General features: G+C 37.8%; 1 long non-coding RNA gene across 1 annotated transcript; it reads right to left on the reverse strand.

Moving 5' to 3' along the window:
• Positions 1-1,286: 1,286 nt before the first annotated feature.
• LOC309655481 lies at positions 1,287-20,599 on the reverse strand. The gene is made up of 2 exons (XR_014260855.1): positions 10,192-20,599; positions 1,287-9,878 (listed from the first exon to the last, which is right to left on the reverse strand). It is a non-coding gene; the product is annotated as an uncharacterized lncRNA (long non-coding RNA).
• Positions 20,600-22,985: the final 2,386 nt, after the last annotated feature.

A 22,985-nucleotide genomic window follows, 5' to 3' on the forward strand; every position in this document is an offset into this window, starting at 1 on the left:
CCGAGGTGCAGGTCCTGTCCCTATTCTTTTGTCTCTGTTTTTTCTCGTTTCTTTTGCCCTACCCAGGTATGTGGGGAGTTTCTTGTCTTTTGGGAGGTCTGAGGTCTTCTGCCAGCTTTCAGTAGGTGTTCTGTAGTTGTTCCACATGTAGATGTATTTCTGATGTATTTGTGGGGAGGAAGGTGATCTCCACATCCTACTCTTACGCCATCTTGAAGTTCCTTTCTTTTTTTTAAAGTGTGTTATAAAAAAATTTGTGTTCGTCCCTGTAGTACTGAAAGCAAGAGAATGGGAAAGAAAAGATTGAAATAAGGCTGCTTTTTAATCCATGCATCCAAGTGGGGATGCAGGATGTTTATGATTCTACAAGAAGGGGTGCCAAGGGGATGATGCAGCAGTGCTGTCAAAACTTTAACTCAGCTTTCTGACCATTTTGTTAGCTATTGCAGATACTAGTGAAATTTAGATTATTCTCTAAACAACTATTTTCTGGACAAAAAATAAAAACAGATTATTCAAGCAAATGAATTTTGTTATGATGAATCAAAAACAACAGAATTGGAAACAAGCAGACAAATCCAAAACGTGGGGTATTCTGCAGACAACCTGGCCCATTCTCTCTAACAAGTCATGGTCATGGGAAAGGGAATGTGCTGAATTGCAAGGGACTTGGGCATAATAGCTAAGTTCAATGTGTGCTCTTGCAACGCACCCTATAAAGGGTATTTGGGGTCAATTGTGTAATCTAATCACAGCCTGAGTATCAGTACGTGAATTTACTGAAATGGAAACATGCGGCTCATTGATTGGAAAATGCAGATTGCAAAGCATTGTGTATAGTATTATCTCATTTTGCTGGAAAAGATACATCCACACAGAAAGAACCAGAAGGATATGAATGGACTGTTAACAGTAGTAAAGTCTATAATAAAAGAGTTTTTAAAAAAAGAACTCTACTGATTTTCTATTTATCTTGCTGAAAAGAGCATGGAGAATTGCCTTTTTATATTTTATAACTAAATTGACTCAAATATCAAGTGGGGAAAATGTTCCATTGAAGTAGACAGGTCCAAGGTGACATGTAATCATTCTCACGTATGCTGCTTAAGAACCTTTTGTATTTGTCAAAGTCAAGTTCACCGATCGCTTCCTTTTACGTTTATCTGACAATCAGGGCTATTTTCATGAGTTAGAGGAAAGCAAACTAATTTCTCCTTTGCCTGTAGTTATTAGAAGATGCACTTGACACCCCTGATTTGAAATTACCTGTGTCTTGAGATACTGTCTTGGTGCTGAGTGAACTAATGAAAGACTCTTTGGAGACACTGGGGTCTTAGAATCCTAAGTAGTACTCTGCTAGAATGATACACTGCAGCCCCTGACTTTGACATATAGTCAATGAATTTTAAGCCTTAGCAAGTGAATCTTCCTTTGCATGACTCTATTTATAAAGACAAATACTGAAAAATTGTCTACATTTACAAAAACTACTCAAATGTTCTTGTGCCCCCTTCTGCTACTGATTAAGAACTATTTCTATAAAAGGTTATCAAATTCAAGTTCGCTTTCTTGTTATTTTTATTATGTCACATGTACCCATTTTTAATTAAAGCACCCTGTGTTGTAATGAGTTTTCAATTTATTTGCATTCAGTTAATGAGCTTTGAAAAAGAGCCACATCCATAACCCTCTTCTACTCTTTTCTTTTTAAAATGTTACAAAGATACTTTTTTGGGAAATAGCATCTCCAAAGTCAGAAGTTTCAAAACCATTTAAATAAATAAAAAAAAAAAAAAACACCAAGTGTAAGAAATTGTTTTTGTGACAGGTATGGACCCAAAGCCAAGTGATGACCCCTGACAAGGTACCACAAGACATAGCTGATAGGATAACTTCCTTTTGGCAAACCCATAAAGGTGCAACATAGATTAAAGAGCATTTAAAAAATTCTTTATGAAGAGGAGGAGATCACACAGCCTGTTAAAAGTTGGACCATCACTGTCATCTGGGGATTGTTTAGCTCAAAAGGCTAAGGTTATTTGGAAAATTTTAATTGCTGCAATCTTCCCTCTAGTGATAATTTGGTGTTAATCTTACCTCTTTGCATTTGTCCTGTTTTTAGTAGAATGAATACCTACCTCATTCAGCATTTTTTGCACTGAACCAGGTCAACTGAAGCATCTTTAACTACGGTACCTGGGATTTTAAATGGATTCTGGCTTTAGCTTTCTCTTTTATGAATTTGGAATATTTCACATTATCTGCATTTCCTTTTTTTCTCTCTCTCGTGAGATGTGAAATCACCTCAATATTCCCTTCCCCATCTCAGTTCTTTGATGTAGCATTATCCTTTTCCCCCAGTGATGAACACCCTTTAAGGCAATAATCCCTTTCCTCTGCAAGAAAAGAATCTGGACTTTTTCACTAAAGTCCAGTTCAGCAAAATACAGCCATCTGTTTGACTCTGTGTCTTAAATGTCACATTGCTTTGATGAGAGAACAGATGGCCAGCTGATGACTATACAAATATAATGGGATGGGTACGGAATGTCTCAGTTCAGGACCACTTCATAGGTAGATATTGGGACCTCACCCAGTTTTATCCTTAATTGATGAAAACGAAGGAAGTGTTTGAGTCATTTCAATATCTTTATTAAGTTGTGTCTTAGTTTGCTCTTTTTGAAGATTAATTCTGGTCTTTGTCTCACTTCCTTGATAGCTGCCGTTCAATCTTGTTTTGAAAAATATCTCCACTCCTCCCTCTCTACCCCACCCCTTCTGAAGATCTTAACACTCAAGGTTCCCTCTGTTCTCCCCAAACTAAACTTCTCAGTGTTTGATTTTCCCACTCCTGATTTTACACTTCCTCCACACTGGTCCTGAGGCCTGGAATAATGCCCTCCCTTTCAAGTCTGTCCCTGCCCTTGCTTCGAATCCCACCTCTTTTAAAAAGCTCTCCTTATGTGTCTTGTGGTACTGGGGAGTGGTTTGGGGAAGTGGGAATAAATGTGTTCACATATGTAGTTGAGGATGAGAAAATAGAATGGATAATTGGATTTGAGTAAACAGGCTCATTATCCAAACTCGAGACACCAAAACATGAAATTAAAGTAAATGGTTTATCATGTATTTATTTGTATAAATAAAGTAAACTGTATCACTTAATTCTATAATATATTGCAAATTCTTAAAAGGTAGTGGTCAGATATTTTGTTTCATTTGTGTCCAACTTCTTTCACCAAGGGCTAAACAATTCAAAATACAGAATATATCTATGACCTTTCCAGGATACAGGTGGAAAATGACCATATTTTTTAGTTAGATGAAACCTTGGAGAACTTTGGAAGAGCCTCTGGTTTGTTCACAGGTAAGTAACTGAGCAAGGCCTGGAAATGTTTCTATACTCACTCTGGATCAAAGGCCCATTTCTACCAGAACTGGAATCAGAATTGATTGGCAGCAGTCAGGATCATACTTCTGTACTTTAACAGAAAGAAGTTAGGAAGCTTAAGTTCATCTTCTGATTCATCTTAGCATCCATACCCTACTGGCAATCTTAGGATTAACCACTTACCTTCTGGTCAATATTGAAGCTTTTATTAAGTTCTGTGGGAGCCTAAAACGTGTGTTTGGGTGGAAAAATTGTGTGCAGTATTTTATGTACTCTAGCATGGTATAAATTAACCAGAAAGTCAATAGATAATCTATAGGCATTTTACAGTATTTATCTCCACCACAAATGTATAAGGAATGGATTTGGTTTGGTACATGGGATTGGGACCCTTGGAGACTTCCAGGTAGGGGTGGGAGAGGAAAAGGAGAATGAAATTTAGCAACCGCCAATTTAGACATGAGGAGCAACTTGGCTGCTTCTATGTGGTAAGTTAAGGGTCATGAAATTGGGGGTAAGAAGCATATCTGTGCATCTATTTAACACATTTGTCTTCAAAATATATTTCACTAGACATAGTATGAGCAGTTGCCAGATGCAAGGACACTTTTAGAAGCTATTTTAAGACAATCAGATTCTAGAAAATAATTTAAACAACAAAACAATAAAGATTTAACCAGTAAGGAGAGGGACCAGAGTTCAAGGAGATCTCAGAAGGAAATGGTCTCTGCTTTAAACCTAAAGGATTAGAGAAAAGAGTGTGGAAGGGGAGGAAGAGACTAAAAGAAATTATACATTGCTAGAGAGTAAAGATATGAGACAAGAGAAGAAATAAGGGGCCAGATTCTAAAACTACGTTCAGGAGCCTAGACCTTGTTTTGAGGGCATTGTGGAACCATTAATGGCTTAAGGAAGGACAATGGTATGATGAGATCTATATTTTAGGGAGATCCCAGTGGCTGCAGAGGGACACCAGTAGTAGGGAGACCAGAAGCAGAGAGGCTGTTAAGCTGCTGAGGCAGCCTCTGGAGGAGGGAGTCTCTGCAGAGCACATGAGAGAAGCAGTCAAATTTCTCCTCATGTCTAAATTGGCGTTGCTAAATTTCATTCTCCTTTCCTCTCCCACCCCTACCTGGAAGTTTCCAAGGGTCCCAATCCCATGTACCAGACCAAATCCATTCCTTATAAATTTGCTTCAGTCACAAAGCTGAAAGACAAGGAGGAAGCTAGGTGTGATGGCCTACATTGGACCTCAGATCAGGTCCTCATAGAAATTAATAACAATAGACTTCCTATGTATCTGACATAAACCCCACAACAAGTCCATGTGGGAGGTTCTATTATCACCACTTTCCTTGCCAAGAAACGAGCACAGGAAGAGAGGGTAATGTGCTCAAAGTCACACAGCCAGGAGGAGGTTCACAGATGATCTAACTTTGGGGCCCAGACTAAGCTCCATTGCTTGCCTCTGTTATGACTCATGGCCCATATGACTGTCTGGAGACCTACCACCATCTATTACATCATTTTTATGGAAAACTGGGTTCCAATTCCCAAAAATCAGCAATCAAGTGTACATTTGAAGCAAGTCTCACTAATAGAAAATCTGCAAGACTGATGAGAAGGAAACTATAAAAGTTGATACAGGGCCATAAAAGAAGATTCAAGTAAATAAAGAGACATCCTGTGCTCCTAGACAGCAGTGCTGAAGACTATAATTACGGCAGTACTCTACCAAACTGATATATAAATTTAATCAAAACCAAAACACAATAGCAACATTTTTTGGAACTCAACAAATAAATTCTAATATTTATCCCAAAGAACAATAGTATACAAGAATAGCCAAGGAAGTTAAAAAAAAAGACAAAGAATTATAATGGGGCAGAGACTACCATATGAATAGCAGAATATATTATAAAGCCATAATAGTTAAAAGTATCTATTGGTGTTGCCTTCAATAAATAAATCACTAGAGACAATAGAAAACCCCAAACCAAACATATACATATAGGTAGATAAATAGATTATATATATATATGTAGGTATAGATATAAATGTATGTATAGGAATTTAATATGTGACAATGGAGGGATTTTGAAATAATGAAGAAGTGGCAGAATATCCAATAAATGTTATTGAGAACACTGTCTATTCAATCGAGAAAAAAACAAAAAACAAAAGCTACAACACTATGGAGAATACTCAAAAAAAATTCCAGATGAATTTAAAAACCGAAGAAAGAACCAAGCTATTAACAGAAATTCTTGAAGGAATTTATTTTCTTAAAAAATATTTTTATTAAGATACCAATTATAAATACCAAAAAGAAAAGATCAATAAATTTGGCTTCATTAAATATGCAATGTAGGGGAAATATAATAGATGGAATTCAAAGTCAAGTGATAGGCTTAGAGGAATAGTCACTATTGCAAGTGAAAAACTATTATTTAGAATACAAAAGAACACCTATAGGCCAATAAGATGAAGAAAATTTATCCAATAGACAAATTGATACCAAATTAGCCAAAACAATTTTGAAAAAGAAGAAGAATATGAAGAACTAACATTTCATGACTTCAAAACTTACTACAAAGCTACAATAATCAAGACGATATGGGCCTAACATAAATATAGACATATAAACAATACAATGGAGGCTTCAGAGAAAAAACAAACCATACATTTATGGTCAATTGAACTCTACCTCACATCATATGAAAAATTAACTCTAAATTAATTAAAGACCTTTAATATGAGTTTAAACTATAAGCTTTCAGAAGAAAACAAAGGAGAAAATCTTTGTGACTTTGGATTTTGGTGTCACAATGACAATAAAGCAAAAGTCACAAAAGGAAAATTAGGTAAATTGAACTTCATCAAAATTTAAAACTTTGGTGCTTCAAAGGACACCATCAAGAAAATGAAAAGACAACCCACAGGATGGGAGACAATATCTGCCAATCGTATGTCTGATAAGGGTATTGTATTCAAAAAAAAACAACAGCAACAACTGTTACAACTGAACAACTAAAAAGACAAATAACACATTTCAAAAAATGGGCAAAGGATTTGAATAAGCATTTCTCCAATGAAGATATTCAAGTGGCCAGTAAGCACATGATAATATGGTTGACATCACTATTCATTAGGGAAATGCAAATCAAAACCACAATATGATACTATTTCACACCCACTAGGAAGACTATTATCAAAAGGCAGATAATAACAAGTATTAGCAACGATGCAGAGAATCTGGAGCCCTCCTACATTGCTGGTGTGAACATAAAATGGCAAAGACACTTTGGAAAACAATCTGGTTGTTCCTCAAAATACCAAACATAATTCTTATATGACCCAGCGAGTATACCCAAGAAAATTGAAAACATATATTCAAACAAAAGCTTGTTCATGAATATTCAGAGCAGCATTATTCCTAATAGCCAAAATGTATGAACAACCCAAAAGTCCATCAGTCGATGAATGGATAGATAAAATGGTATAGCAATACAACGAAGTAGTATTCAGTCACAAAAAGGAATGAAGTACCGATACATGCTACAACATGGAGGGAATTTGGCAAACATTACACTAAGTGAAAACAGCCAGACACAAAATGTCACATATTGAATAATTTCATCTATATGCAATGTTCAGAATAGGCAAATCCTTAGAGACAGACAGAAGATTGGTGGTTGCCAAGGAAGGGTAATTGGCAGTAACTGCAAATGGATATGAGATTTCTTTGGGGGATGATCAATGTACAACTTTGTAAATATACAAAAACCACTGAATTGGGTGAATTTTAAAGTTTGCGAGTTATATCTCAAATAAGGTTCTATTTTATTAAAGGGTAAAGATTGAACAGAAAATCCACAGAAGGTCAATACACACATGAAGATATACTCAATTTTATTGGCAATCAGGGAAATACAGTTAAAATCACGAGATATCATTTCATATCCACCAGATCTGCAAAAGTCAACACATCTGACAATCCCAAGACCTAAAGAGGATGTAATGTAATAAGAAACCCTGTAGAGACTGGTGGGACTTGAATCAGTACTGCTCCTCTGGAGGGCAACATGGCAACAGTAAAACTGCAAATACATGAATTCATTGTCTCAGAAATCCTACTTCTGGTTTAAACCTTAGAGAAGGCCATACAGGTGCCCAAGTCCTACCCACCTATATTCATTACATCATTATCATAAATAGCACACTACTGTAAACAATTTATATTTTTATCAAGGAAGGGTTATTTAAATAAACTGTGATGTACCTGTACTATGGAATATTATGAAGCCTACTAAAAGAATCAGGCAAATCTCTATGTACTCACATGTACAATTCTTTAAGTCATATCAAGTTTCTAAAAATTGCAAATAATGGGTACAGTTTGCCTCCACTTGTGATTTAAAACACACCAATTATATCTTTGTACATTTACATGCGTATGTCTGCACTTGTGCAGAAAAGGACCCACAAAGACCCAAAACCCACTGTTTACAATAGTGAGCTCTGAGAAAGGAGTGGGTGTCGAGGAGGGCTTTAATTTTATGTATGCTGCTTGTATTTATTTATAATGAGAATTGTTCCTCTTGTATAAATCAGAAAAAAGTTTGGAAGGAAATTAGGAAAGAATGAAAGAAGGAAGAAGGAGAGCTGGCAGGCAGGCAAATCACATTTACAAGGTGAGGAGGGAGGCTGCCTGTCATTGGGTTTGCTGCCTGGAACCCCATTGAGTCAATAGTTTTGTGACTATTAAACTCACAGTTATGGCATCTATTGACTGAATTCTAATTTAGAATGTCCCCATAGCAAAAATTTCCAAGTGGACATCCACAGAAATGATTATTATAAAGTACTCTGTTCTTGAGAATTATGAATAACGCTCCCTCCCATCATCAACTGAGCAAACCTGTTGGATTAAAGCCATCAAAGATTGTTTACCAAGCAGCGAGCCTGCATAATACATGTGCTCTGCTCACAGCCCTCCACTCCCTCTGCTACTTTGATTTAAGAGCATTAGGAAACTGTGTAATTTTTTGGTCCTCTTTTTATTTCCATGGTAATTTATGTCTGTGGGTAAGCATTTTATTTTATCAAGACATGGGGCTAGAGTTATTTTCCGAGGTGCTTGAGTTTTCCTTTGATGCCACTGAAATTAAAGGCAGAGCGGTAGAGAGTACCCATGCTGTTTGTTACAGAGTCAGAGGTTAGAATTATATTTGCTGCCATTTATTGTGAGTATTCCGTGCCAGTAGTTAGGGTAGCACTTCTCATGGGCAATGCAGTGTTATTAATATTGCAGACATCAAAACATTTGTGAATGGGATATAATTGACTTGTCAGTCACATTAACAATATCCCCTATGGAATACCATTCCAACAATGGCCAGGCAGAATATTCCTAAGTTATTTACATCTGACTCTTTAGGTCTTAAATCTTTGAAAAAATTCTAAAGATTTATTTTAGTTTTAACACAGTGAGAGATACGATTTTTTTGTGTGTGTTATGTAAGAAATTTAAGAGCAAAGCTTACTGTCAATGCTGCTAATAAATGTTTCTGAAAACTAACCACCATGTGAAAATATGGTCCACAATTTTAGATGATATTTAGGAAATAATTAGGGTCCTCTAATATTGTGGGATTATGATAAAAATCTACAAATGTTTAACTATTAAGTTTTGATTAGACAAATACATTAAAACTTTAAGCTGAAGTTCAAAAGATTCTGTAAAGTGAAAAGACATAAAAATCCCATGTTAAATATATAGTTTGAAGAAAATATATAAATAAAGCATTAGCTAAAATGTAAAATTTGAACATGATTTAAAATTCTACCTTTCTATCAGTAGGTTAAAATTAATTTTATCTTGAAATGGATCATAGGCAGGAGCAATTCTCTAGCTAAAAATAAAATTGAAGTCCTCCACTGACTGCAAGGTAAAATTAATAGGAGTTAGTAATGTATATGTAAATACTTAAATATCCAGAATACAGAAAAACTCAGAGGTATTATAAGGAAGTCACTTTCTAAATGGTATATAATATTTGTTTTACAAGCAAATTGGTTATTTTCAATCAGAACTTCATTGGTGTTTAAGGAAAGAAGAGAAATGTTCAACAGAGTTAAGTGTTTTTCAAATTAATTTACCTGTGAATTTTTTTTTCCAGTGAGACCTGCTGTTTTGTTATTCAGATTTTTACAGGAATATCTAATAAGGAATGAATAACAAGCCATTTTATTTACATAAGAGCCTTCTGCCTTTTATTTTGCCCATATTATCTGTCCAGCTCAGGAATAATTCTCAGATCTTGGACTGAGTTCCTTTATGTACATACATAAATTTCAAAAAGTTGCCTGATGGAAATATTTCAGTGACATTAACAAATTCTGCTCCAAGACATTTAGGGTTTTCCGGAAGCCTCCTTCTTCTTTTACCTAGGTCAATGTCATAGGTAAAATAAGTTTAAAAACACTTTGAAAGGGCTTCCCTGGTGGCGCAGTGGTTGAGAGTCTGCCTGCCAATGCAGGGGACACGGGTTCGAGCCCTGGTCTGGGAAGATCCCACATGCCGCGGAGCGACTAGGCCCGTGAGCCACAACTACTGAGCCTGCGCGTCTGGAGCCTGTGCTCCGCAACAAGAGAGGCCGCGATAGTGAGAGGCCCGTGCACCGTGCTGAAGAGTGGCCCCCGCTTGCCGCAACTAGAGAAAGCCCTCGCACAGAAACGAAGACCCAACACACCCAAAAATAAAATAAATAAATAAATAAAAAGCTTAAAAAAAAAACACTTTGAAAATATGTTCAAAAATTGAGATGCCATCGTTAGACTAAGACTAGCTCACCATTGAGGCGGTCTTCCATCTTAAACATCGCCCTAGTCTGATGTCTGTATAATGGACCCTTTCATTCACAAAACAATCATTTATAGAGCATCTAATACATGGTAAGTACTAAGGCAGGTGTTGAGGATGCTGAGGTGAGCAACATTGTATAAAGTGGGAGAGAGAAACTTTTATAATATTATGAGGCAGATATATAATTACAAACCTTATGAAGATCATGAAGAAGGGGGGCTATAAGACTGTATAAGAAAAACTTTATTTAGTCTGTGTGTCAGGGAAGTGATATTTGAACCTGGGAAATGAAATTGGGAGATATTAACAAACTCTGCCAATACCCCATACAGTCAGGTGGTTCCTAACTTGCACTAAATTGCTTATAACTATTTTTATGAACAGGCTACACACACTGAGTCAACAGGGAGAACTAGAATGTTTGAAAAGTGCTCAGCTAAGCTTTTGACCTTGATGGCTGCAGGGCCAGTTCTGTGGATCACATGTCTCTTGGGAGAGCAAGTGTCTAAATATGGGGTGGCCAAATCAAGCTGTAAGATGATAATTCTTAAATTTTTAAGCCACACGAGATAAGAATCTAATAGCAAATACTCATACTTGAGATTAGGAAACACTGCCATATAATTTATATGGTTTCAGATTTTTTTTCTCTGTAGAAAATCTAAGAATCATGATTTTTTAAAACATAACTGTAATACCTTATGTGTAATTAGGTTGCCAAAATAAAAATGCTAACAGTGTACTGCTGACCTTCCCAAATATTCATTGAAAAATTGTCACAAAACAAACTACCTTTTCTTTTTAGCCTAGATTACTTCAAGTTTAAACAGCAGAAAAAGGAAAAAATAATCAGTAGAGAGGAAAATAGCAATTTGAAATTTTTAATTCTGAAATTTAGTAATAGTGAGACAAAAGCCCCTCAGAATTACATATATGTATAAATTACCAGGTAGCCAGGGTCAAATAGACTTTAAAATAACCTGTGGTTGTCTGTTGATAATTTTTCATTAGCTCCAGACTGACTTTTTCCTTTAGCAACTCTATAAAAATCTGAATTAACGTTCTGTATCTAACCTGTTCTGTATCAGTATTCTAACCTATTTATATAATGACCCTTTATATAATGATCCCTGAAAAATAAAACCCAGTAAAAGTGAATGTGTGAAAATCGCTCCAAGGTGGAAAATCTTAATTTTGCAAAAGAATTGTGCTCCAAAGTTTTAGCCTGTGATATCTTTAAGCAGGCTGAGATTGATAACTCCAATAATACCTACATCCTAAAGCTAGACCTTATCATGTTCCTTAATAAGGGAAATGCCTAAAAATTATAAGGCACATTTTGGGAAGACTAGACAGACAAACCTGTGTCAAAATGAATAAAACCATCTCATCAAGCTAATGCGATTTCCTTTAGCCTGACTTGCCACCACCAAATAGGCACCTTTTGTAAGGTTATTATAATGGCTTAATTTAATCTTACCATACGCACAATATGGGGATGGTTACTTACTGATAACGAAACTAGTTGCATTCATTAAATACTGCTATAAATCTCTCTTCTGAAATAGCCTTAATATGGCCTTCCAGCAATACAATAATGTAATTCTTCATCTTTCTGTATAATATTAGATAACTATAGCCTGCAACCAACTTCCACTGTAGGTGTTGGGCTGGGGTGAGGTCTTTGCAATCCTGTGAGAGGGTGGTGGTGAGGTTAGAGACATAAGGGTCGTTGAGTGAAACTTGGGAGATTGGAAAAATTCAGAAGCAAGCAAATCTTTCCTCTGCTGCAGATGAGGGACTAAAACACCTCAAAATTCTCAAAAGACATTTTAAAGTCCCTCCATAAACATGTTCCTTTATATTTTCATCAATGTACTCTTTTTCAGAGAACAATTCCCTGTATTTTCCCTACATGGGGAATAAGTTGGTGATTATTGCAATGTGCGCGTATGTGATTCTTCTAACACTGGTTTCAGAGTCTAAATAATAAATGTTGAAGAAAAAGTCAATTCTTAAGGCATTTGCAGTCTCATTTAGCGGTTCCTTCTGCTGAAACCTGTATAATTTTTAAAAGCATGTACCTCAAAATACATTTCAACAAAACTAGCGTTCTTCTAAGAAACTTTTCAGTGTTCTAATCTTTTTAGGCACAGAAAAGTTTCAGATAATCAAGTCATGTGTTTTTATTTGGGAGAGCCTGCCCCACTTATTTTAAAACTCTCTTTTGCTCCAATCTTTATAAGGAGAATTAAATGAAAAAGAAAAGAAAGGGAAAAAAAAAAAAAAAAAAACTCTGTTTCAAATATCTGAAGCATGGACAGAAGGATACTTTCTTCTCTGCACTGGCAGTTTTAAGATTAAATGCCTCTGTAGGCTTCCCAGAATTATCAACCTTGTCCAGTGGCTGAATATTCTCCTCAGAATTTGTTCTATAGAAATTTTCTCAGGCTAGATCTGTCTCCACTCTGATTTCTATGGCCGTGAACATTTTGGAAGTCTCCTGGAATTACTGGTATCCTGCTTATTTTCTCCTTTTGGAGGAAGACCATGAAAGCATGAAGCTTAGGTAAGCATTCTATGCTCATGAGGTCTCTGAGCCAATCAGGCTGAAGTAGTTTTTATAGACTTGAGCTCTGGATGCCAGGGTTAGTGAGTCTGTAAAGTTTAGGAACTAACCATTGCATGCATTTTTATTTCATGTCATTATGTCGTTTGCAGGAGACAGCACCGTAACAAGAAGCAACTAGTTTTCTCTGTCCCTCCAACTAAAGGCAGATGCTACCAGTGGATTGAATCTTTATGTAAAGAAAACTAGGTTATGATGCTTAAGACTGACCTAGAGGGCTAAAATTCACTAGCGCCAACTGGGAATCAATCCATGCTGGCTCACCTGATGAGCCCTCATGTCGGCGGAAAGAGCCACATTTACGTGGGATGTCATGGATGAAGACTGGGTGGGTCTCTCAAGTGGCCACCACCCTTCCTGCCTTTCTCAGAAAGAACCTGGGGAACCATATCCATTGTTGTCTGTTAATGTCCTTCAAGGGGGACTTGTTTTTGGAAAATCTGATATGCAAACATACAAGGTCACAAAATTATCAGCTAAGATGCTGATTTGCATAGCTCTGCCCCATACCACTACCTGGGCTGAGTACACCCCTCTGATGGCCGAGGCTCTAATGCATTATGATGGCATCCTCCTCCAAATGCACCTCCTCCAAATACATAATTGATAAACAAAAAATGATTTCAAAAATCATGTTTTTTTTGCTGAAATATATCCCTAGGTTCTGATTTAAAACTTCTGAATAATGCTGTCAAATCTAAACTTTTTTACTGCTTGCTGTACATGTGTGTATGTGTTGCACATAAAAATGATGAGGGTGGATGTGAAGCTAAACTTGCCTGATAGGTCTTCCGGGGCTGATGCAGGCTATGGTTAATAATTAATGTGGACTTTCAAGTCTGAATTTGGTTATGCCCTGGTCTCAGCCTCAGAGCCTGGACCTCCCACTCTGCTTTGAGAGCACACAAGTCAGCAGCCATGAGCCTTTCCTTGGAGCCATCCCAGTCTGTCCAGGGCCCAGCAGACCAACTCCTTCCAGAGTCTCTTCCAGAGCAATTGACTAGGACTTCCTCAGAAATGCAATCCGGGGCTCCCCTGGTGGCGCAGCAGTTGAGAGTCTGCCTGCCAATGCAGGGGACACAGGTTCAAGCCCTGGTCTGGGAAGATCCCACATGCCGCAGAGCAACTAGGCCCGTGAGCCACAATTACTGAGCCTGCGTGTCTGGAGCCTGTGCTCCGCAACAAGAGAGGCCGCGACAGTGAGAGGCCCGCGCACCGCGATTAAGAGTGGCCCCCACTTGCCGCAACTAGAGAAAGCCCTCGCACAGAAACGAAGACCCAACACAGCCATAAATAAATTAATTAATTAATTAAAAAAAAAAAGAAATGCAATCCATTCAGGCCTGGTTGACTCCTTCAAGTCCTGAGGGTCCCGCCCTCCTTTTACCTTCCACCAGGAAGACTGCTTGGAATAATTCTCATGGAGGTCTCGAAACCACGTTCATTCTTGTGCTTCACAGCCCTGCCTTCCTTGCGCACTGCTCACAGTGACAGCCCCTCTGCTCAGTGCTGCTCCATGCTGCCTGCCCCCTGGCCCAACGTCCCACTCCACCTTCTGGCCAAATATTTTCACTGTGCCTCCTGGGACTCTGCTCGAGGGTTTGCAAGCCATCCTCCACCTCAGTGAGGCTTCTTTCATATTGCCTCCAGTTACAGTTGGCTCCTCCCAAGGCTGCTGTTCCTGTATCACCTTCTGAAGTAGAGGCTGATCTGTCTTCCATTCCCCATGGACCTCAGAATTAAGATGTACTTGCCGAACCTGATCACCGCTTCCACATATAGACACTTTCTCCTCCAACAAGTTGAGGCTCAGGTGATTCAGCTAAATCATCTCCTGCTCTCATCATAAACTTCTCTATCACTAATCAAAAGTCTAAACATCTGGGTCATAGTTCCTCCCCTCCCAAGTGATGCCACCAACCTAGGTGCTCTCAGCATCTTCATGGACCACCTGGCTGGCCTCTCAGCTCTTTGATCTACTCACCTCCAATGACTCTCCTTCCACCTCTGTCACCCACTCCCATTACCCATCCTGGAACTTGCAATCACTAAAATCACAATTTGAAACTCATAAAAGTTTAGACATCTGTTAGGTGACCACCATTCAATTGTTCCACTACTTTTTCAGCTTCCGTGAGACCTCCATTCTCCTGACTTCATTCTACCCCCCAATCGGTCAGCTCCTCCTGTCTTTACTTCCTTCCCTACCAAGCTGAGACTCAGTAACCATGAAATCAGGCAACTTTTGTCATTTCTTCAACTCCTCTGTCCTTTGGCTTCTTCTGTCCCACCTGCCTAGAAAAACTGGGCCCTGGATCCACCTGAATGTTCACCCGCTCAATGTCTATTCCTGGGGAGTAAGCAACGCTGAAGCAGGTCACCCAAATTTAGAGATTGAGGCCATGAGAAAGTGAAGATCTCCAATTGCATCCAGGCCCTCAACTTTGTCTGCCAGTTTTTATTTCCTTCTCTGTCTGTTTTCCTCCCATTCTCCCCAGTAGCAACTCCCAACTTTCTCCTAAATTCTTTAACTCGGCTGCCTCTCACTTCACAGAGCCATAGATTCAACCACCACTGTGAAGGTCCTCACACAACTTCCTGCCACCCCTCAAATGTGCTTTTGTCCTCACCCCTTCCTTCCTCTCCTTTTCCATTAGACATTCCCTTCCTCCTACTTAAGCCTTAGCCCTTCACATGTTCTCTGGATCTCCTCCCCTCTTCCCTCTTCAAGAACTAGCTCCAACCCATCAGCATTTAAATATATACCATTTCTTTATTCTAAAAACAACAACAGCACCAAAAACTTTGTACTATATCAGTGTCTCTTTCGTCCCTTTGTAATGGAACATCTTTGGAAAAAGTGTTAAATTCCTCTCTTTCCTTATTCCTTTCTCCTCACCCTGCAACTTTCATCAATCAGGCTTCTCTCTCAACAGTGCCAGCAAACTAATCTCACATCACCACTCATATCCCCCTCCAAATCCACAGGCTATTTTCATCACTATCTTAGCATTTTTTAAGCATGCAAAAATAATTTTGGAATAACAGCTTGTAAATCCTCATATCAAAGCATTAACAAAGGTTTGTCATTCTTTCTTCAATAAAATAAAAATATTATAGGTACAGTTACCTTTATAGGTCACTCCACCTTTTTTCCAAGACCATTCTCCTCTCTTTTTCCTTCACTCCCAAGACCCAGACACTATCACGAGTTTGCTCTTTTCAACACGTCTCTCTAGTTTTATTACACAGGTATGTACCATAATCAATACATCATCTCCATTTATATCTTTTAAAATATTAACTAACTTGTGTCATACTGGAGTATAACATGATGTTTGTTCAACTCAACATTATGTGAACACTATCCACAATGGCACACAGATAACTGATTCCTTAATTTTAATTGCTATATAGTATTTCATCATATCAGTATACCTGATGTAATTATCTATTCCCTACTAATAGACATTTAAGCTATCTACCATTGATAGGGATTGAGTAGGATAATCAAATGATTAGCTTAGAAACGCCATTAGGGAATTGTAGATAGAGAGGGAACTGTAGGGGGCTTTGGGAGACCACCATAAGATTAATGATCACTCAAGAAAGTAACGGAAAATCCTGAAACAATGTGGGCTTGCTTGACTCATAAAGTAGAACGAGTTGCTTAGCATCAAAGCCAGATTGGCTTGCTTAACAACAAAATCAAGCTAACTTGATTAGTAACAAAATCATGCAACAGAAGCAAGAGACATGCCCCAAAACAATAAAACAATGGTGGCATGAGACCTACATCCTGCGCAGTGAGCTCGGTAAGTTAATGACTCCCAAAACATGCTCTTTGACCCCTAGGATATGCTCTTTTCACAATGCCCTAAAAACAATAAAACAATAGTGGAGAATAAGACCTACAACCTGCTCAGTGGTATCATCAAGTTAATGACACCCCAGCACGTGCTCTGTGCCCACAAAAAAACAATCATATATGGAAAGGTGACATTTCAAAGTGAAAGACCCTCATTGTACTGAGACCTGAAATAATCTTTCCAAAGTGCCATGACAGGCCTGGCCTGACCATGTAGGGACAAAAAACCCAACCTGGAGGAGGAACTGGTGATGAAAGCATGACATCTACTCAAGAAAGACAAAGAAGGTCTTCTCCCCTTCCCCTCTCTTCCTTTGAGTATAAAGATGTAACCCACTAAGTACCCGGGCAATGCTTGCCTGCCCGCTTGTAAGCCTCACAAGAGTCCTCTTCTAATAAATCACTTCTTATCTATCACTTTGCCTTTCGCTGAATTCTTTCTGCCCTGAGACATAAAGGATCGGGCTCCTTGGAGCCCCCTGCAACAACACCTATTAGTTTCACCATTTCTCATTCTTACAAACTATACAAATAAATACAAATACTAGAATGAGCATTTTTTTAAATTAATTAATTAATTTATTTGTTTTTGGTTGTGTTGGGTCTTTGTTTCTGTGTGAGGGCTTTCTCTAGTTGCAGCGAGTGGGGACCACTCTTCATCGTGGTGCATGGGCCTCTCACTATCGCGGCCTCTCTTGTTGCGGAGCACAGGCTCCAGACGCACAGGCTCAGTAATTGTGGCTTACGGGCCCAGTTGCTCTGCGGCATGTGGGATCTTCCCAGACAAGGGCTCAAACCCGTGTCCCCTGCATTGGCAGGCAGATTCCCAACCACTGCGCCACCAGGGAAGCCTTGAGCATATTTTTATACTTTTCTTTTCATACAAGATTTTCTCCAGGATACACACCTAGAAGTAGGCTTTCTGGATAAAGCATATGTACATTTTCAACTTGACTAGATGATGCCAAATTGGTCTCCAAAGTGATATCAAAGACTGCTTGAAATAATGTAATATTCTCTCTCCCTTTTGCCAGTACATGGTATTGTCACATCTTCCAGTGTTTGCCAACATGATGGGTGTAAAATGGCATCTCACTTTTGTGTGAGATTTCTCTGGTTGAAAGTGAGGTTGAGTGTGTTTTCATATGTTTATTAGCCTCTTGTGTTTCCACTCGTCTGAGATCCTTAATTCATTTTTCTTTCCCATTTTTTCATTTTGGTTGTTTCCTATTATTGGAGTGTATGAGTTAGTGTTTATCTTTCAGTCTGTCCCCCATGTGTCAATTTATCACTAAGTGCTAAATATCCAAGAAATCTCTCCACTTTTCACCATCTCCAAAGCCAGCACCATCCCAGTGGAAATTTGCCATGTCTTCTCTGAATTACCACTTAATCATTTTCCTTGTCTTTGGTCTTGCAGTCTCTAACCTATATGGCAACCAAGGAACATTCCCATGACACCATTCTTCCGTTCAAAGAACCTTAAAGTTCTCCTCTTTCTTATGACCTGAAGGACATTTATAATATGGCCTTTGCTTTTCTCTTCAGTCCCATTTTTGTTTCTCTCCTCTAATTCACATACCCTACACTCCAGCTGTACTTCTTGACTTTTGGTTCTTGTAGTGGTTCCTGCTCTCTGCCTACCTCTTGGCCATTGCATATGCTGTTTTCTGCTTGGAACCCTTGCATCAAGGCTGCCCCATCACCACCACCAATCTCACCTTAATAATTCCCTCTCCATCTTCAGGTCTCAGCTAAGAATGCACCACTTTTTCTAATTTCCTAGTTCCAGGTGAGTTATTTCTTCTTGAGGCTCCCATGACACCTTTTGTTTATTTCCACTGTTGCACATGTTACATTATATCCTAATAGCTGTCTCTTTGTCTGTATCTACCAATAGAGAGAAGCACAGAGAGAACAGGGACCACTTCAGTCTTCTTTTCAGAGGTAACCTCAGCACCTAAGGGGATGCTTGGCTTAGAGAAGTGGTGACTGATAACATAGAAAGAGATTCCATTCTCAGCAGTGCAAACTGAGAAGATAGATCTCACGATGACTTGCTCCAAGTTCAATCCACTTCGGAAAAAAAAAAAAAATCAACATACAGAAAACTTTTCAAAAAGACACTTATTGTGCAAACTCAAGATCCTACCCACCCCCCTCAAAAAAAAAAAAAACAATTTGAGTGGTGAGGGTCAGATCCTAAATATACAGGACTCTCTGGATTACGTGCTTATCAAATCTCAAGGTAGCTTAACATGAAGGAATCTGACCTTGCTCAGAAAGGAAACTAAAGGAGTCATATTAGAATATGCATATAAAGTGTTTTTTCCTTAAATATCTTTTCTTTTTCAGAACTTAACTGAAACTTCTGTCTCTCCTATACTGTTTGTCTACACAACCAAACATTAATGATAACGTGAATATATATAGTATTAAAAAGTCACATAGTCTTAAAAAGATAACTTGTAAAAATAAGATAAGAATTATTCTCTACTCTCTGTTAAACAGAACTCCTAATCATTTGATGAATATGTTTAGAATAGCTTGATGCTAGCACAGTCTGTTAGGTAACATAGTTTTTCAGCATAAAGAAAATGTGACTTGGACAGATGTTGGTTAGAATCCTGGTTACTTAACCTCTGAGAGTTTAACCTAACAATCTGTAAAATGGGCATTTTAAGACTAGTACCTGTGCCTCAGGGTTACTGTGAGGATTAAGTAAGACATGAAATCGATGTGAAATGCCCTTAAAGAGTGCACACACTAGGCCCTGAATAAATATTACCATTCATTCCTTCTGATGTAAGAATCCCTCTAACAACACTCCTATCATCCATTGTCTGCTTGGATCCTCATCTTGAGCTGGAATCTGCATTTCTGAAATGATAACTGCAACCGTTTATTGAGAGCTTATTAGGGATCAAACACTACCAGCACTTTGGGGCATTAAAACAAGCCCACAAGGTCAAATGTATTAGACTCCCCATTTACAGAGGTGGACAGTCTGGTGCAAGGAGATGAGAGGAGATGCTGTGAAATGGATGATAGACCAAAATTTCAGGTGAATGTTTTGTAAGCACTAAGAGCACCAAAATCTCACCATTAGGAAAGGTTTGTGAAGTGCTTCACCTTTCTGATAAAGCTACTATTTTGAAGGACATGGGAAAAGTGGGGAATGTAGTTTATGTCTAGATATCCGCAAAGCATTTTGCAAAGTTAAGGACATAAACAGGAAAGAGAATATGACAAAGACAATGAACAGAAAGCATAGATCCCAGCACACATTAGATGCTTAAGAAAACTGGTTGAACTATCTTGTACTTCTGTAACATATAATATTGTATATCAACTATACTTCAATAAGAAATAATTTTTAAAATAATTTTAAAAAAAGAAAAAAGAAAATGGGCTGAGTCTTTACAGGTATAGAGAAGAGATTGGTGTTTACCAGTGGGGAGAGGGAGTAGGAGAGGCAGATTGGGGTAGGGAATTGAGAGGTACAAACTACTGTGTATAAAATGGGTGGGCTACAGGGATATACCGTACAGCACAGGGAAATTTGGCATTATTTTGTGGTGACTTTAAATGGAGTATAATCTATAAAAATATTGAGTCACCATGTTGAAACTAATATGATGTAAATCACCTACACTCCAATTAAAAAAAAAGAAAAGAAAACTCATTGAATCCAGAACTGATAATCTACACACAATGCCATAGGTACACCATTTATCAACAGCTTGGATCCCTCCTTATTGATCAATATGCAAGGCATTAATTATTAAGTATCACACCAGTTACATAAAAGAATAGCTGTATACATAATTCCTTCTGAGCATAAAATTTGATGTGAACTTAAACATTTAAAATTTTAAATTTCTCATTTCAGGAAATAAAAAAGATTCATGTCACATGATCTGAAGTTAGAAATTTAAATTCCCAACTCCAGGAGAGATAATGAATTAAATTTCATGATTTACCTTGAAATCCATAAATTTCTCTAGATGTTTTTATTCATCATCCACCAAATGGAGACAATACCACGTCCTCCTATCTAGTTAGCACTAGTTCTGAAACTCAATCAGATAATTTGGGTAAAAGGATTTTGAGTGTGTCACCACTGGATAATGCAATTTATCAATCTGTAATAAATGGTTTTCCAGAGTGGAGTTTATTACAAATAGAAGTGTTATTTATAAAAGTGTTTCTTAGATAGTTGAGTATGGGGATGAAGGAAAAATTCTCAGGCAGTTAATGTCCTGCATCTGGATTGAGTTCATCTTTGGTTTCTTCTCCTTCCAGTGGGGCTGCTCATCCAGGGTGCATTCCTCTCCCACGCCACCTCCAACAGAGAGGGAGGGAAGTTAAGAAAATGAGAGCAGAGCCCACTGTCTTCATGGCTCTGTGATAGGAGTTCTGTAGAGTTTCACTGGGGAAATGAGACCTGTATATTACTTACAGTTTGGAAATGATGTGTGGCATCCTGTTGCCTCATTGCCATTTGATTCTTACAAAGGAAATGATTTTTTTTAAAGCTTCTAGGTTTTATCTTCCTAAGGCTTTTTTTCCAACAAGATGTCTATGCAACAGAAAAACTTTTGGGGGAACTCCCTGGCGGTCCAGTGGTTAGGACTCAGCGCTTTCCCTGCCAAGGTCCGGGTTCGATCCCTCGTCAGAGAAATAAGGATTCTGCAAGCCGCGTGGCATGGCCAAAAAAAACCAAGAAAAAATTTTTGAATCTTGACTACATCTTCTACTACAGATAATGACAACTACTTAAACTGCATTTAAAAAGTGCTGAGTAGTTGATCCTGGTACCTAATGATGTTACTCATCTTATTGGAGCCTGATTGACACTAAAAATAATAAATTAGAACAGAAAATGATTTTACGGGATCTGTGGGCTGACAGGCAGGCTAAGTGTAATATCCTCCATTACACTTGTCATTGAATTCTATATGGTTCAGCTCTGAACAAGGACGACAGGACTTACTATGATTTCACGATTTTTATCTTCAATCATCTATCTCTTAAACATATAAAATTAATTTGCCTACTTACAAATTCAATGAAAAGTGGAAGCAAAAAACACCCTCTCTGTGGTAAAACAAACACTATTGTAGGCAGCCTATTGCATGGGCAGGAGTGAAATAAATTAAAAACTGTCATTCCTGGATAATCTAGGATACAGCCTCTGAGACAGCTATTTCCTTCATCTGATCTAGTAAATTTATAAATTAAAAATTAATAGCCATACCTGCTGAATCACCGGGATTCATTTGGGAAATTATTTTAAAAGAGCTGTACTTGAAAGCATCCCATAGAACACGATGGGGCCATCGGTTTGCTTTAAGCACTTTTCAAGCCAAAATTAATTCTTATCGTTATTTACAAAACAATTGGTTGGTTAAATTTATAACACAGTTTTTTTTGTTTGGTTTTTTTTTTTTAGTTTTTTTCAGTAAATCATGATAATTTGTTCTTTGAGTTTTGAGGAAGAGGGAAAAAAAAGTTTGGAAAAAGAAGTTTAAAATATTGCTACTTTTCATTTTAAGTAATGGCTGTGAATCATTGAGGATGATTTTTAATTTTGATTCATTCAATGAGCTCTCCTAATACAATGATTTTCTCCATGGAAGTCTTTAACCACAGTGGCCATTTGCAGCTGATGATTTTTTTTTATAAATAATTTATAAAGCCACTATGCACTTACACTTTTACACTGAAAGAGAGAGAACAGAATTGCATCTTAAACTCTATTTACAAATTTACCTTGGCAGGCCCTCTTACTGCCAATAGGAAACGATGTTGCATATTTAATTTGCTCTTTTGTTACAACGGGGCTTAGGTTAGTTAATTTCAATTTTCGATTTCAAAAGCTATCAAATATGGCTCAGATGAGAAATCAATTTTTCTCAGCTGCCTCTGTTTTTGTGATGGGAGGCTTCTCATTGGCTGAAGGTGAGCCACGTGACATGGCAAGAGATTAGTTCACCAGACCCCGTGTTGCTGCCACCTCAATTACTGCCTGCCTCTTGTAATTTAGCCTTATAACACCTAATTTCAAGACAGAACTCATATTTAATTCATGAAAGCTTCCACAAGAGTAATTGTGAAATAAATTGCCATAGAAGATATCCATTTGTGACTCATTTTAATTTTGTATGCTAGTAGCATGCTATTTATTCTACTTGTTTAACATTTTAGCACAAACATTTTTTTTTTT

This window comes from Balaenoptera physalus (assembly GCF_965194825.1).
Source record: "Balaenoptera physalus genome assembly, chromosome: 2".
NCBI lineage: Eukaryota > Metazoa > Chordata > Mammalia > Artiodactyla > Balaenopteridae > Balaenoptera > Balaenoptera physalus.